Genomic DNA, 18,344 nt, shown 5'->3' with positions numbered 1-18,344 from the left:
GCTCACACACACACACACACACACACACACACACACACATTGACAGGCGAGTACGCACACGCACGCACACGCACGGACATCTTGTACCGATGCTACACTCTCTCTGGGGCACATGCAGATGCTGAACTCTCTCTCTCTCTCTCTCTCTCTCTTTCTCTCTCTCCCTCTCTGCCCCCCCCCCCCCCCCCCCCACACACACACACACACACACACACACACACACACACACACACACACACACACACACACACACATTCTCCCTGGACCCTGGCACAGATAATCACCCTCACACACATGCGATGCAATAATAACGCAGCACACTCCCTCGCTCCGTTCAGTCTGCCGCTTTCTGTGGTGGAGCTCACGCCTCTGTGAGACACAAAGCTGGTTGCCCGCTGGGGAGGAACAGCTTGCAGCCTTCACAACACAATAGAGAGAGCGGGAGAAAGGGAGAAGAAGGGGGAGACTTCAGTCGCTTTTTCATCTGCAGAGGCGCAGGGAGGTACAGCCGATAATCTTCAGCGGTTGCTGTAGAGGAGGGGAAAGAAGAGAGAGGTATAGAGAGAGGACAGGAGATCAGGATTGAATGTAGTCCAGCTGCTGCTGATGCTGGCTGCGAGAGTAACCGTATCCTGCACGCATGCACCCGCACATACTCATACAGAAGCGACGCGGCCAGGGGGACTGAGACGCGTAGACCACTGCTGCACTCTGCGCTGAAGAGCACCTGCAAGCTTGTGGATGTCGACGGACCGCCGCTAAAGTTCAAGTCCTGGGTAAGCCAACTTCCCACCTTTCACTGTGCATGCACAGCACACACATGCTCGCACTCAAGTGACACTCCTGTTCACTTGAGGTTTAGATTTTTATCACAAGGGCATGACTGTGTCACTACTTGCAGGTTTATATCACCGAGCCTGTATTCCTTCCCTCTCCACTGCACATTTATCTCTGGTGTCCTGTCAGTGTAAAGCCCGATCTATACTCCTTTGTACGACCGTGTCTGTTTCTGATGGGATCAGACACAAGAGGTGTTGTGAGCTTGTATACTCTTGTCGGCAAGCAACACCTTAACGATACCGCCGTACGACAGAGTATAAATTAAGCTTTAATCTCACCCCCATCTCGCTATGGCTGTCACAGCCTGTATCTTTGTTGCCAGTTATTCTGGCTTGGTCCAGTTTGCTGTGGTGATAAGACACACTGCTTCACAATGGGAGCTCGGCTGAAGTAGACGACCTGCCAAAAACAAGAGTTTTTTTCCCCCACGGGCGAAAGATTTTCATACAGCTGTTTTGACGTATTTGACCATAAAGGGTATACTCTATGGTCAATGTGGCTTTTTTTGGACTCTACTGTACTTTAGATCCCGCACAGGCTTGCTCAGTCAGTGCAACCTTGTTTGGGTTCCTTTCCAATCCAGCCAGACACCAGGTCTCATTATCTCACAACATGATTTTCCATCTCATTGTTGCCCTTGAAAAGGTGTTGCCTTGTCCCTGTGTGGGACCCTGCTGTCTTGCAGCCACAGCCACAGCCTGTGTGTGTGTGCATGTGCGTGTGCGTGTGTGTGTGTGTGTGTGTGTGTGTGTGTGTGTGTGTGTGTGTGTGTGTGTGTGTGTGTGTGTGCGCGCGCATGTGCGTGTGTGTGTGGCTTACGTGCACGCTTGCCCAGGGTTTGATTACTCTTAACCACTTAAGCCCTAAATAGGCTCATTTGTCGTACAACGTCGATAAAAATGGAAAATGCTATTAAATTGTGATATTTTCAAACATATGATATCAGACAGTCTACATTTACAAAAAGGAAATGCATGTTTTTGATTCAACCGGGCCGGGGTTGATCAAAAGCAAAGGCATGGTTCCCCCCTCCCCCTCCATTTCCCCTAGAAAATGTGTGTACAAAAGATGTGAAATCTTTCAAAATAATCTTTAATCTTTAAGCCATTTTCTACCTCTTCAGACTCAACCTCGCCCCTTAGCACTCTTCTCTCCTTGCATCCCTTCTGGTGACCTCTTTCTTTTTCCGATCGATGATTGTTGACTATGCAGATAAATCTTTGTAAATTGTTCTCATGTTTTTTGTTACTTAGATTAGTTTTTCTTCACCACAAATGTTAAGATGTCGTTATTTATATGGCATGTTGTTTGGACAGATGCTAGGTTCATCGTTTACTTGGTATCCTAGTTTCTTTGAGGCACTACATTGTTCTCTCTGCACTCTACAGTACTTGTCCTTGTTGTTCGTTGACTAAAATGTATGCTTTCTCTGGTTATTCTGATCTCTCACCTTGTAAGTTACTCTGGATGAGACCGTCTGCTAAATATCTTAAGTTGTCATTTGTAGAAAAAAAAGAGGGCATCGAGGAAAAGACAGCTTTTTGATTGACCCTCAGTCATGTCGTTGTGAGAGCCTCGGCGCTTGACGCGTCTGTCTGTGCCCGTACCAGGTCCTGTGCCTGTTTCTGTATTTTATCTACTGTAATCTTTTCTCAGCATCTCCGTTTGGGTATTTGTTTAGTTCCTGCATTAATGCAGGAAGTCCTGCATTAATGCAGGAAGGATCGTGTGCTGCTAACCCAGTGATTCTCAACCTTTTTTCAATTTCAGGGACCCCAGTTTGATATGCAGAAGACCCCGACCCTTAATTGATCACTTTTTATCTCTTGGACAGTGGGACCCCAATCTACACTGTGTTCATTTTTTAACTCTGAGGGTAAAGCAAAGCAAAGCAAAGTTTGTTGTTTACCCAGGGTGTCGGACTAAGCACGAAGCTTGTTTCCAGCCGGACCCTGCATGGAAGCCTTGCTCAAGGGCTATTCAGCGGTGATTCATGATTGATGTGATGAATTGGGGAATCAAACTAGGGACCTTCCGGTATCAAGGCCGCCCCTCTAACCACTAGGCCACCGCTGCCACACATGGAACCACATGAACCTGTGAGGGTTCATTTGTTTCCATTTGTACACACTCTCAGAGTTACAGACCCATACGTGTCCATTTGGTTCCTAACTAGCTATAAAATACCTGGGGACCCAGTGGAACGCCTTCAAAGACCCCATGTTGAGAACCACGGTGCTGAGCTGTTTGAGGACCTTGGTACAGTACACTACTGTTCCATGGATCCAGTCACACACAGATATACTATTTCTTACAGTATGTATCTATTGCAATTGGTGTATTATCCAGTAATTACCATTTATAATTTGCAGCATATGTAAGTGTCATTGTGAAAAGTAATATATTTTTTAAATTATTGATTTGTTGATTGGATAGGATTGCTTTTGCTGATGGGTAATAAAAATACCCAAGACATGGACTTAAAAGACATGTCTTAGTTGGCTAAAGGTTTTCTACTCTTTCACCGCTGTATGTATGACAAATACACAGTCTTGTCTCCCTGATTATTTCCCTTAATATAAAATGATTCCAGAAGACTTTATCCTTTACAGACAATTCAGAGCGTGTCGGTGATAGACCTAATGTAATTATTTAATAATCCATAACAGGACCCAAGGTGCTATTTAGCCTCTCTGCAGCCTTATCTCTACAGTAATGTGTAATGTCTTGGCGAGAACCTATTATGGCTCATAGAGTGCATGCATTGTACAACCAAGCCTGTAGGTCCTCTCCATTACTACGCCTAAAGCCCCCCATCTCTGCTCCACCCCAGCCGTTGTACATAAAGCCATCCACTTTGTTCAGTGGTGACATTCAAGTGTGGAATTTCCATTCGAATACAAACTGTTAACCCATTAAGACCGGGAACGCATCTGTGTAACCACTGTGGAACATTCTTTTATACTTTGGCTATTAAAAAATAGCAGATAGCACAAGCTCGCCGCGCTATGAGCTTGTAGAAAATTTGTGCAAATCTTTGAATATATATATTTTTAAACCGAACATTTTTACTCAGATCTTTGCTTCTGGGGGGTCCCTGGAACAACATATTTTGAGATGGGGGTCCGCGGCCAAATACATATCATTTTGGGGGTCCTTGACATGAAAAAGTTTGAGAACCACTGATATTATTGCAGCACCAAAAAATTGTAGAATCCACCAGAAGCAAAGATTTGAGTTACAAATGTTCACTTTTAAAAATATATATATTCAAAGATTTGCAAAAATGCAGATTGCCGGGCTATGAGCTTGTATATCTGCTATTTTTGAATAGCCCAAAGAAATCTAAAAATGACACACAGATGCGTTCCCGGTCTTAATAGGTTAAAGAGGGCAACTGAGTGAGAGTGAGGAAAGGAGGCAATGAGTTAGCAGAGACGGGGTGAGGGGGTGAGAGGGAGAGTGCCCCCGTGAGTGACTGTCAAATGCCTGCAAGGCACGACTGGCATGTCAGCTGTCGTGGTGAAAATGTGCAGCTGGACAGATCAGCAGAGAAATATGGCCCTCAGTAGGATCATCCTCCCACTCTTGGGCTCCTCTACTGTCATTATACGAATGTTCAGATGAGGCTGTAACCTTAATGTACAGCCAGGAGAGAGCATCTGTGCCTCCTGAGCTGGGCCAGGCGCCAGCCATATCACCGCAAGTGCATGACATGAGATATGTAATGGACCTTGAATCACTGTCTTAAAAGATGCTAAGAAAATTTGCCTCTGGAATTATGTTCGGAAATACATATCTGGTAATGGTACCGTGAAGTTAATCTTGTTCAAACACAACCAGGAGTTGCCATTTGACCACTGAGAAATCGACTCATGCACTCTTGGGTAATTTGTGCATGTACTGTGTGACTCACAGTTAATCACTGCAGAGTTTTATATTTAGATGGCTATTACAGGTAATAAGAAATAATATGGAGCCAGGGTCAGTCGGTTTTCAAACTGCAAGGGAATGAAAGTAGTCCTTCAACACTACAAAAAAAAAAAAAAGAAACAGAGAATGAAAAAACCTCTGTGGCTGAGGTTATTTCTTCTGCTTTCTTTGTGGACCCTGTCTTTAAGTGCTGGAATGTAACTGTAATGAAATGTAATTACTGTATGTCCTTCAACATTGCAAAAAAAAACGACATTGTGACAGAAAGAGGCCATTTGAATTAGAATTATATAGACCTACAGTGATTTCACTGGCAGAGCCTCTTGGTTACACAGCCAAAGGGTATGCAGCATTACACGCACTGTCCTAGTGGCTCTTAAATGTACAATATGATCAAAAGCAGGACCAACAAGATGCTATAGCACATACTGTAGCTCTGATATGGTCTCTCTGCTATTTAAATCCTAATGCCTTTCTTCTGTTCATCATGTCTCACACACCATAGTGGAGCCAGCCCCCGGTAAAGAATGCAGCCTCTCCGTTTGACATCTGAGCTGATGAGCTGTTCGGCGCTACCTCTTTTTGCCATCAACAATACTTGACAGGCTTACAATTGAAAGCAGGGCACAGAGGACACACAGAGAAAAGTGAAGCGAGCAGGAAAACGGATTTGTTTTGCTCAGGCATAGCATATTTGATGTCTTTCCGGGTCTCTTGATGAAAGTATATGTGATGGGCCATTACATGAGTGCTAAGCTGGAAGCTTTTAGGAATTAGTATACTGTAGGTAGTCTTTGTTTGTGGCTTGCTGCTGCAAAGGAGGTCAGATACTAGTATACCTAATCATGCATGTGTATGCATTGTCAGTGCATTTTCATCACATTATGGCCCATGCTTTTTAATCTGCCGTTGCTTATGCCTTGTTGAGCACTGTTAAGTCATTTGGTTCACTCATTACCTTGCAGGCTATGGGATTTGTGGACTGTTGACCGGATGGGAATCCCACGCAGATTTCTGTACACGCGGTCTAGTGTAAAACGGCAGAGATGTCCCTGTCTATAGTGTTACACTGTGTGTTGACTGAATCACACGCACAGAAAACCCTTTGGTGTGAGTAAGCTGATGTTCGAAGACATTCGTCTTCGGGTGTAACAGAGCGCAAAGTGCCTCTGACGTTAAATCACGTTGTGGGCTGAGGCAGGGGGCGAATACAGGGAGTTTATATAGTTGTCAAGCTCTCCAGCTCATTTCGTTTTATGTAATAACGTGGCTGCTGGCAGCCTGCAATGCCGTGTCTAGCTGCCCATAAAACAGTATTTCCCAGTAAGGAATGACCATTACATTATGAGTGGGTTGCAACTGCCACAGACCATGGAGTCAGACTCTCAAGGTCTGCTGAGATCAAGAGAGCATCATGTTCCATTTCTGTCTAGACAACAGTGTCTGGTCAAGATTATTGAAGTGTATCAGAGAAAATGAACTCTAGTCAACTAACAATAGTGTAAGCCAGGGGTCGGCAACCTTTTTGACATGAGTGCCATGTTTTCATTTTCTTGATAGTCAGTGTGCCATGTCAACCTTAAGTTTAATTACTTACTACTTATTACTTATTACTTATTACTTACTTGACACCACATCAAAATGTAATATTTGGGTGAAAAAATGGGTTACAAAGTTGTGGGATTAAAACATTTAGAAAAAAAATGTACATAACCTTTTTTTCTTCTTCTTTATCAGGATGTTATGATCATTACACTCATAGCAATAACCCACATATCTTCCAGAGTATCCACTTCCAGAGACTCCCTCCCCAGTCAGAGTTAGGAGTTTGAATGAATGTAGAATTATGTGCAGGATGTCATTTGTACATAGATGTGAGGGGACTTAGTTTAACTGACTAAACCCCCTTTTTGAATATTTAATTTTAAAAGAAAAAAACCTCTCTCACACTTATGCCAGGGTGCTAGTGATCACCCTCCCCTGTGCTAATGTTGGCATCCGTGCCTAAGGTTGCCTACCCCTAGTGTAAGCGGTCTAGTTATAGTGTCCTAGTTTTCAACTCAATAGTGTTATAGAATACTCCTATACGAAACCAAATTCTACCCTGCTAGTATTTCAAAATTGATTTGGAAATCTACACCCTGAACTTATCTTTCCGGTAATACAGGATGCATCCCTTACATCAAATGTTCCTTGATCCGTGCCAGCTCTGTTACGCAACATAGTCATAAACATATAGCCAGTCCACACGGCCCAGACATAGTGCTAGTATTTTGAAGCCCATAGTTAAGCTGGGGCCCGTGGGTTGACTCAGGTTACAAACATCCTTCACTCTGTTGCTTCATGGTCCCTCTGCTCAAGCCAGCTCTTTAATTATGTAATTAGATTAACAAGTCTTCTCATCAAATATTCCAGGCTTGTTGCACTAGTGCTATTTTGTATGTAGATTGATGCCTTGGGCTTGATATTTCATTACTTTCATTACTGTGCTCCCATGATATGCACAACACATAATAATAAACAAACATTATTCAATGGTCCTATAATGCATATGGTCTCTCTCTCTCTCTCTCTCTCTCTCTCTCTCTCTCTCTCTCTCTCTCTCTCTCTCTCTCTCTCTCTCTCTCTCTCTCTCTCTCTCTCTCTCTCTCTCTCTCTCTTTCTCTCTCTCTCAAACACACACACACATGCACACACAGACAGACAGACAGACAGACACACACACACACACACACACACACACACACACACACACACACACACACACACACACACGATTTTATTACCATACTTGTTAGGACATAAAAAATGTATGACGACATTGAAAATAGCTGAAAATAGCATCTGCAAGCAATAGCAACCTACAAGCTATTGTGAGCTTGTAGATGGGTAATGTTTCTGTGTGTGACATCGCCGCACAACTAAGTATAAAATAGGGAAAACACTAACCCCAACCCCTAAACCTAACCTCTAAATATCTAATACTAACCCTAAACTCGACATGAATATTTTCCTAATTGTAATCATCAAATCATTAACCATATCACAACAAATTTTCTTGTGAGGACCAAGAAAATTGTCCTCAAAATGTCTATTTCTCTTATTCCTGTGAGGACATCTGCCCCCCCCCCCCCACACACACACACACACACACACACACACACACACACACACACACACACACCAGCCTCTTGTAATTGATATTTAACTGCGATCAAAAATTGCTGTTTTTCTATCATGATGTCCCCTCAGTGCTGAACGGGCTAATGACTTTGACTCTATTGAGAGGCTTATGACTTGTGGTCTGATGTGTTTGATGCCATGCTGGGGCATTAACCATTAGATTAATTAATCATTCAACAAATGGATCCTTTCATGCATGACGGTTAACAGTATGTTGGACCTCGTCGGGCTCTGAACCCGATGCCATCCAATCAGCTGTTTGTGGGGTAAGGAGGGACACTAAATTGTAGTTATCCAGGGACACAAACATACATCTTGCACATAAGATTGTACTTATTTTCCATGTCGAGCTCCCTGAAATATTAACAGGCTTCCCCTATATCAGTGGTTCTCAAAAACATATATATATATTTGAAGGACCAACATAAGAGTAAGGGTCCATTTGGTCCCCAGACCCCACTTTGAGAACCACTGCACTATATCATGTTGACTCATCTTCATTATGGAACTGCGTGGCGTTTGAACCTGTGACCTTCCGCTGAGCTGTAGTCTGTAGAGGGTAAGGTTATACGGAGGAGATTCATGACTCCATGCCGCTTCCCAGCTGCTCCTCATACCCTCAGTCTCTTTCTCTCCCTCTGTTCAGTGGACCACTTCTTAATGGCAGCTTTTATCTTTCTTACTGCTGTTCAGCATTGACACACATACACACTCTGTTGATCAAGTCATTTTAATCAAATGGAAATCAGCAGAACCAAGGGAATAGATGAAACTGCTCATTAGTCTGTCTGTCTGTCTGTCTGTCTGTCTGTCTGTCTGTCTGTCTCGCTTTCTTGCTTGCTTTCTTGCTTGCTTCCTTGCTTCCTTGCTTCTTTCCGGCCACCTGGGCTCCTTTATCTCTTGCTTTTCTCCTAGACAAGGAGAGTGTTGCAACAGGAGTGACGCACAGTAAGGACACAGATGTGCACCATAACGGCAGCACTGTTTGCATGATCGCACGCCAGTGATGCAATCTCAGCACATCATGCAAAACCAAGTAATTTTTTTTTTTTTTTCCTTTTATTTCGGGTTTTTGTTACTTTAATTTGGTTAATTCGGTAGGGTTACTTTACAGTTTGATCATAAAAAACGGTAAGTCCGGCCCGGGGTGCCTGCATCGAGTACTGTAGATTATGTGTGGTTTTTTTTTGTGTGTTCTTTTTACCCCTTTTTCTCCCCAATTTAGTCGTTATGCCAATTGAATCCTCCCCGCACACATTTGTGTGTTGTCACTGCTGTTGCGTCCTACTGACTCACCTGCCAGTGAGGAGCCCCCAGCGGGAGGACGTAGGGCCTTCGTCCTGCTCCTCCTGCCCAACACTCCCCGCTGACAGGTGCCGCCCCAGCCCGTAGGAATACGTGCGATGACAATTATCACCCTCCACGTCCGGCCCCCCCCCCCCCCGGAACATGTGCCAATTGTGTTCGTATATAGACGCTCAACAAAGCCAGAATGCACCACAGTGGATTTGAACCCACAACCTCTGCGGTGGTTGGCAGGCACTTTACTACTGCGCCACCGGCGCCAGAATTATGCTTTTTTTATGAGATGGCTAAGTCACAATGCTAATGACGGAATTATGCACTGATGAGACGTTATTGTGTTCGTGATGCAGAGCTAAAATCATTACGTTGTTTTTGTTCGCCTGCATGCAAGTATGTTAATGTGCCATCACTGCCATGTGACTCCATGCCGCTTCACAGCTGCTCCTAATACCCAGTCTCTCTCTCCCTCTGTTCAATGGACCACTTCTAATGGCAGCTTTTATCTTTCTTGCTGCTGTCTGTTCAGTCTCTCAGTTGATCGTGCCATTTTAATCAAATGGAAATCAGCAGAACGAGGGGAATAAATGAGTCTGTCTGTATCTCTGTCTGTTTGCCTGTCTGTGTCTCTGGTTTCTTTCTTTCTTTCCTCCTAACTTCCTTCTCCCTCTTTCCCCGCCAATCCCCGGCCAGCTCGAGTTCTTTTCTTTGTTGTTTACCTTGCTTTGGTGGTGTTCTCCTAGACAAGGAGAGTGTTGCAACTGAAGCCCCACACAGTATGGGCACAGGTTTGCACGTAACCACAGCGCTGTTGCATGATCGCAAGTCGGTGATGCAATCTCAGACCCCAGCAGGGTGTTGTTGGCAGAGAGTAAACAACAATGTTTCGTCTGAGAGGGCTAAGTCATAATAATGCTAATGACAGAATACACTGATGGTATGTTATTGTGTTCATGATGCAGAGCTAAAGCAACTACTTAAAGAATTATCTTTTTCTTCGCCTGCATATGAGTGCACTAGTGTGCAATGTGAATAGAAGGATACTGTCCACCAGTGTTGCCAGATGTGCTTATTATAGTTTCCCCCCAAGATTCTATTTGAAAATAGCAGATCTACAAGCTCACAACGCGTCGCATCGCAACGCGTTGTGAGCTTGTAGAACGGCTATTTTCAAATAGCTGATGCATATGTTTAAAGCGCTCATGTGGCCCATAGTTGCTTCTTTTGGGTTGGTTTTCCTAGACTCAGTTGCTTGTTTCTCTCACAGAATCTGGCAACACTGCTGTCCACCCCTCCATCCCCGCACTGTATAAGAGCGATTTATTTATAATTTTGCAAAAGCTGTCTCAGGTCAATCTCAAATGGACGCCGATGCTGGAAGCAAAATTCTTAGCTTCTTCCCAACTTCTTCTGCTTCATTTAAGCTGCTACAGCCGACTGTATGTGAGTGGCTATACATCTCTGTGTGTAACAGTGACAGATGGATGTGATGAGATTGCACTTAGCAGTCTGTGGTTCCGCTTGTGCCTCCTGCCTTTCTCCTCTTCTCGCTTCTCCTTGGGGAGCATATGGAGTCGGCTCGCTTGTCAGGTCTGTTTGATCTGGAACTACTCTGCCCAGGATCTGGGCTTTGAATGCCCTGAAAGCCTGTAGCAAGCTACTCATCCTTTTGTTTTGGGCCAACTGTACTAGAAACGGAGATACATTTTCCACATAAATTAGCTGCCAACTGTACCAGCTCTGACTTTAATATAGCTACAGAGGTGTCACAGATTTTATTTTTTATTTTTTTTCAATGTTGCAACATTTAATTATCATTTAATATTTATCAGTATTGTTTTTGTAAGTGTGTGTGCTGGGGCTAATCAAGTGTATTTTTATGTCCCCCAGTATCGGTGTGACAGGTGTCTCTTCAATGTGCTGCTTTTGTACACTTCGGTCTCCAGGACACGCAGTGGCTACATCAGTTGCATTGCTCTTCTCCGACAGTAAAATCCCATGTGTCAATTTAAGTCTTTCAGAGTTCATATACCCTTGGATTTTTTACTGTGCAAACATGTCACCGGTTAGGCATGAATTATTCATTTTTTTTAACACTGTGATCACAGAATTGACGGTTCTCTGTTCATGTCTGAACTGTCAGAATATAATCCTCTACCTTGCGGAACGCAGATTTTCGTTTGACTCTCTCTCATGCTCTCTGTCTGTTCCGTCCGTATCATCAATTTCAATCTTTCAACAATGCCCCACCTCTCTCTCTCTCTCTCTCTCTCTCTCTCTCTCTCTCTCTCTCTCTCTCTCCCCCCTCTCTTTGGCTCAGCCTTTTTTTGTGTGTGACTTGGAATGCCTCATCAGAACCACTTTGGCAGGCTCTAGCCTGGCAGAGTAAACCGTGTCAGAATAGCCTTTTAATAATTTGTATGTCAGGCTTTAGTTGTGGAGTGGCAGTGTCTCAGGAGGTAGAGCGGCCGCTTGGGAAATGGAAGGTTAGTGTCGAGGTGTCCTTGAGCAAGACACTTAACCCCTCTGCTGTTTGTGTGCAAAATGTGTGTGTGTGTGTGTGTGTGTGTGTGTGTGTGTGTGTGTGTGTGTGTGTGTGTGTGTGTGTGTGTGTGTGTGTGTGTGTGTGAATGTGCTTTAATGCACATTGTAAAGCACTTTGGATAAAGGCGCTATAGAAATGCACCATTTACCATTTAGTTGTGGTCTGTTTGTGTGAAAGCATTTGTTGCTTGTATGTGTGTAAGTAACGGTTGTGTTGAAAGCAGCTCCATGATTCTGCTCTGAATGTTTCTAGGACAACTTATACTCCAGTGTGACTAAATCTACATGTTTCTTTACTGACTAGTAAGGCAATATCTAGACAGTTTAAAAAGATATATATATTGGAAACTTACATAACAAAACGCTTAACCAACATACAATAGAAACATGCTCCAGTATAATAATAATAATAATAAAAATCCACCTACAGTATATTTTCCCCAATTTGGTCATTAACCCAATTTCCCATTTTTCCAGACACTTGATTGGGAAACGAAAACAACCCAACATCACCTGATCCAAGCTCTATATATGCCCAACTAAAGACACTGAAGCAGAAATGATCCATTGTAGACTACGAATAAAAAAGTTTCCATCCTTTTTGGCCCTGACCATTCAGAGTTTAATATGCGGTAGCTATCTTAATTAAATGTTGACTGGACTGGACTTGATTTCTACTTCTAAATGAAGAAGCCAAAAAGCAAAGGATGGAATTACGAAATGAAATAGATACACTCCGAGCGAAAGTTGAATCACAAAATACCAATTAGGAAACAAAATTGAAGGAGGACATAGTGTACTTTTGGTCTCATAAACAACCACGCTCCCTGCACAGCAAGAAACAGCATGTGTGTTGTTTAATCTCCTTAACCCTGCCCATCAGCAGTGAGGATAGACAGTGATGGTTTGAATCAGTGTTGATTTTAACAGCAAATTTTGATTTAGCTTTAGTCATAGTCTTTTGAATAAAATTCAATTTAGTTTTAGTCATATTTTAGTCATCTGAAATGTTTTAGTTTTTGTCTAGTTTCGTCGACTAAATATCATAAGGTTATAGTCAACTAAATCTACAGTTGATTTAGTCGACTAAAATGTATGTTGGCGGTGCCTTGATGGCGTCGTAATGGCTGATTTTACACTCGGTTGCATGCAGAAAATAGCAGATCTACAAGCTCACAACGCATCGCAGCACGATGTGTTGATCTGCTATTTTCAGAGCGCAACACCCGAGCGCAACCAAACATAAAATGACTTGTCTTTTAGTTCTACTGGATCTCTTCTCCACTAGTCCCTCACTAACATTTTAGTCTAGTTTTTTTATTTGTTAACGAATTTGTCAGTATATTTAGTCTTAGTTTTAGTCATCATAGCTTAGTTTTTATTTCGTTTTCGTCAGTGAAAAAAGGTAGTCGACGAACATTTTTCATCATAGTTTTAGTCGATGAAATCAACACTGGTTTGAATTCAGAGACACAAACGAAAGACGTGTTGGGGGAGGAAGAAGAACATGCATGACTCCCAGTCAGAACCATCGAGTCACGAGCACAATGCTGTTTGCAATTGTTTTAGCACCCTTATCATAATGTGTTAGTGGTGGAATGCCACCCACAGCTGGTAAATAATTCATCCTGATTAGTTGTTTGTTATTCCCTGCTGAAGACTTAGGCATTGGTCTGTTTGATTGCCTGTGTGCTGAATATGTTTTCACCTGAATACAGAGTGCCTTAGTTTTCTTTTCTCCGTGGTTGTCTGCACCACCTGAGGCCTATTTATCAAGCAAGACTTCCAGGCTTGTCTCTTTTTTTTCTTTGCAAGTTAGTTTGTGACGTTGTGTAATCCCTTCCGTCTATGGTGTGTGTGTGTGTGTGTCTGTGTGCACGCCTACAGTATGTGTGTTAGTAAATGTATCTTGGCGTGTGTGTGTGTGTGTGTGTGTGTGTGTGTGTGTGTGTGTGTGTGTGTGTGTGTGTGTGTTTATGTGTGTGCGCGCATGTGTGCGCGTGCGTGCGCATCCAGCATGCTCTTTCATCCCAGCTCCAGTGCATCTAGTGCATCTATGGTTCCTGTGTGATGTCAGTGCAGATCTGTCTGATATGTAGGCCGGGCCCAATTACCCAGGGTCCTCAGTAGCACACATACACCCTAACCAGGCCCTTGGCATGTTGGATAAAAGACCATCACTTCTTGATAGGCCTCCAAACAGACCAAAGGGGGAAGGAAGGAGGGTCATTAAAATGTTTCCTTTTGAATGGATTAAAGTGGTCAATTCATGAATTCATTGAATGGATTAAAGGGATATTTCACTTTCAAAAAAACTTTCAGTCATTTTATAGTTTACTCAGGCTTTTGTGAGCACCCCAGACCGTTTTTATGTTGTGTGATTCATTATTTAGATATTTAACATTCATTTTATCAGACACGCCCCCTTCCTATACAAACCCATTATAACTTCAAACTCCATTTTTAACATGTTAGATTCATCAAAAACACCCGTCCTTTTTTCTGGTGACTCTCCCTGCCCTCCTAATACGCGAGGGGGCCGTGTTTTTTCGATTACCTTTTTCATTTATTTTATTTAATGTTTTTATTGTATTTACTTTTTTAAATTTTCAAAAAAATATATTAAAAAGAAATGAAAAAAAATATCGAAAAAACACGGCCCCCTCGCGTATTAGGAGGGCAGGGAGAGTCACCAGAAAAAAGGACGGGTGTTTTTGATGAATCTAACATGTTAAAAATGGAGTTTGAAGTTATAATGGGTTTGTATAGGAAGGGGGCGTGTCTGATAAAATGAATATCAAATATCTAAATAATGAATCAAGCAACTTAAAAACGGTCTGGGGGGCTCACAAAAGCCTGAGTAGACTATAAAATGACCCAAAGTTTTTTTGAAAGTGAAATATCCCTTTAAGTGGTCAATTCACATCCACAATATAACTGCCAGCATAGACACACGTCTTTGCTGGCAGATTACATGGAAATAATCTGAGAGTGAATGTCGTTATCTAAGGCTCTCTGTGGGGGGTATTTCATGGTCATTACATCCAGCACCTACGCCCGCAGATTGAACACGTTCCACCGGATGTAGAAGTGGAGCGTGAACGCATGAGAGACTAGATGAGTGCTTCTCCTTATTACGTCCTCCCCGGTGGCTCTCTCAGTCCCTCTCCTCTGTGTCCACTACCCTCGTCCTTCTTCTACGACCCGGAAACCCTCAGAGAGAGCAGACTGAGCAGTGTTGCCAAATTTTGAGAAAGAGAAATAAGCAACCAGGTCTATGAAAACAAGCCCAAAAAAGAAGCGACTAACAGATGAGCACTTTAAACCTACGGTATATATATTGGCTATTTTCAAAAACATCTTGGCAAAAGAGGGAAAAATATGAAAATATTTTTGAAACATTTTAACAACACAAATTTGGTACGGGGGTCCCTGGCACAAAATGTTTTCAGATGGGGATACGCAGACAATTACATATTCATTTGACATAAAAAATGTTTGAGAACCACTGGTTTAAACAACATTAGAAAGCAAGCCCAAATAAGCAACTACACTTTAGAAACAAGCCCCAAAGAACGGGACCCGCAACTACCAATATTTACAAGCGACTTTACAAAAAAACAAGCCCAAAGTGGGACATGGCAGCACTGCAGCTGAGTCATGCTCCCTCCCTCCCTTCATTCTGTCATGCTCCTCCCTCTAATCTAGTGACAGCTCCACCTGCACTCTGGTGTTTCCTCAGTAAGCTTTCATCTCATGGGGAGACCTGGAAACCATGGGACCTTTTTTTCTGCCTCTGTGTTTTTTTAACCACTTAAACCCTCTAGTCTAGTCTTTAGTGAAACGGACTTGAGTTACAACTGTACTCGGACCGCTTTTTTTTTAGATCTACACCAAATCTCTACGCCAAAAATAGCCGATCTACAAGCTCAAAACGCGTCACGGTGCGACAGGTTTCCAGCTTGTAGATCGACCAATTTCCCCCCCAGAATACGCATGCTGTGGTTCAAGTGTTTAAGGTTATGTCACTATGGAGCATAAGGCAAAGCGTGTGTGTGTGTGTGTGTGTGTGTGTGTGTGTGTGTGTGTGTGTGTGTGTGTGTGTGTGTGTGTGTGTGTGTGTGTGTGTGTGTGTGTGTGTGTGTGTGTGTGTGTGTGTGTGTGTGTGTGTGTGTGTGTGTGTGAAGGGTTAGGATTTAGAAGGCATTTCGTTGCTGTCAGGCAGAAACCTCTTATCTCAATATTTCTTTCGTAAATTAACGCCCTATCATACTACAGCGTCACACAAATGATCAAAAGTATCAGATCCACAAGCTGGAAACGCGGCGCGAAGCTTGTAGATCTGCTACTTTTGCAGTTTTTTTATTTGAATCCTGAACAGTTTTCGGTTTCCACCCAACAGAGATGATTTGTAGAACAGGGGTCTTCAACGTTTTCAGACCAAGGACCCCCTAGCTGAGAGAGAGATGAAGCAGGGACCCCCTCTATATTATATAAATTATATAAAATTGTGTTTCAGATAAACTTTTTCAGCTCTTTTTTCCCTCTACACCTATAACTCTTTGCCAAAAATAGCCGATCTACAAGCTCACAACGCCTCGCGATCTTGAGCTTGTAGATCTGCTATTTTTGGCTAAAGTTCTCCTCAGAAAGGGGATAATAGGGTGCAAGTGGTTAATGTAAAAAAAGAAAATCCTATCACACAAAGATTTGGCGGACCCCCTATAGTAACTGAGGACCCCCTAGGGGTCCCGGACCCCCTGTTGAAGACCCCTGTTGTAGAATCTGCCTCAGGTCTTAATGGGTTGAATTAACACTGAGGATTTTGCTGTGTAGGGTTTTAGCATTTATAGCAGCATTATATACTCTAAGCTGAGATTTACACCAGAGTGACAAAAGGGTGCATCTGTCAAATGTCCAAACCTGTCCAATGAATCTCTCTCACACACACACACACACACACACACACACACACACACACACACACACTATCTGAAGTTTCTCGCTTTTGATAAATCCATTTCTGGCGCTCTCCTGCGCTTCCATGTCTGTGTCAAAGTCTATAATCCCTCATCACCTTGCCTGAAGCATCTTAAAGTCTCCAACAACTTCTATTTTCATCTGTTGCACTATAAACAAAATGTATTTCTTTCTTCACCTTAATTAATCTTTTGTTTCTGCACATTTCCCATATTCCATTTATGTACAGTATGCTCTTGAGGGCATTACTGCCCCTTTTCATTCTGTCGTGTACTGTTCTTTTGTTATTTTCTTTCCTTCATGGTCAGCATCTTATCAGCATATTTTCACCCATATTTTTCCCACCGCAAAAAGTAAGACGGCAGTCTTCCTTCTTTAGTCTTCCTTCTTTTAACAAGAGGCTCAGTGTTGCAGTGGTGCATCTCTCTGAAGGCATGGCATAGATGCAGAGTCTGATGGTTTTTCCTTCAGCTCACAGCTATAAACATTTCATCCTCTCCGTTTCAGCTGAAAACCCTTCCCAGTACTTAATCAGGCACAAAAGTCGAAATGGGAATAAAGCATCAATTCATTGCTGAATATTGTGTCTTTTCAACCAAGTAAATGCTTACTTTATAGCTCCTGTGCAACCACTTCATTCAGTGCTGTGTAATTAATCAGATAGTGATTATGTTATTACATTAATGAAGAGTTAATTGTCAGTGATATTGTCTGAAATCCCCTCCTCCCTGTGCTGTGAGATGAGCAGTGCTTTTGCTGAGCATTCTAATTGCCTTCCCTCCCTCCCTGTAATTAATACTCTCGGCTAATTACCCCAGACTCCCAGATCTCACTATACTCTTATTATTTGCTGAGCTTGCCAGGATAATGAGGCTCATTGAATAAATGCTTGTACACGCATATATACAGTACAACCGATGTACTGTATACAGTATATGCACGATGAACACACAAATCTGCCTGCAATGCACACACATTTAGTCTAGTGCTCCATATATATATATCCTCATCATTGTCACGCAACGTGAAAGAAATACCACGATGAAAAATATTTTTCAACCCCATAAGTGTAAATGGAAGCCTTGTTTGGCTCCATGTCTTCTCTCTCTCTCTCTCTCTCTTCCCTCCCAGAGTCCTGCAGCCGATTAAACATCCTTAAACGGGTGATCGAGCGAGCTGCTAATGTCTGGCTAACATCGTTGGCGCAGGACAAACTGCACACAAATATGACGATTAAATCCTCGTAACCCTAACCCTGACCCTAACCCTCTGACTCAAAAGCCTGTGCACTTTCTTTTTTCTGTTTAGTGGAGTGAAGTGCCCTGGCTACAGAGTACAGACCGTCACTTGAGCGCCTCAAAACCTCTGGTCATAACAGAATATGTCATGCACTGTAGCTGCTGAAACCATAGGGAGGTGTTCATTCTCGAGGTTGGTTGTACTTTTGATTACAGCTTAGAGGAAGTCTTCCTAACCAAAGTGCTAAAATATCATCAGCTAGAGCAGACCATCTCTCAGATAGGCTACAGATGTAAACTTTTGGTTTTTATCTTTGGTAGTCT

The 18,344-nt window shown here is 42.8% G+C and overlaps 1 protein-coding gene across 1 annotated transcript in view; it reads left to right on the top strand.

Moving 5' to 3' along the window:
* Positions 1 to 408: 408 nt before the first annotated feature.
* Positions 409 to 18,344, top strand: part of lingo3a (leucine rich repeat and Ig domain containing 3a) — a 38,939-nt gene continuing 21,003 nt past the window's right edge. The window contains exon 1 of the mRNA XM_084066885.1: positions 409 to 776. The gene's annotated coding sequence lies outside the window, so the exon portion shown is untranslated. The remainder of the gene's footprint in view (positions 777 to 18,344) is intronic.

Source organism: Gymnoscopelus microlampas (genome assembly GCF_963454915.1).
Source record: "Gymnoscopelus microlampas genome assembly, chromosome: 9".
Lineage (NCBI taxonomy): Eukaryota > Metazoa > Chordata > Actinopteri > Myctophiformes > Myctophidae > Gymnoscopelus > Gymnoscopelus microlampas.
Note: the sequence above shows the minus strand (reverse complement) of the source record. Positions and strands in the feature narration are given on the sequence as shown.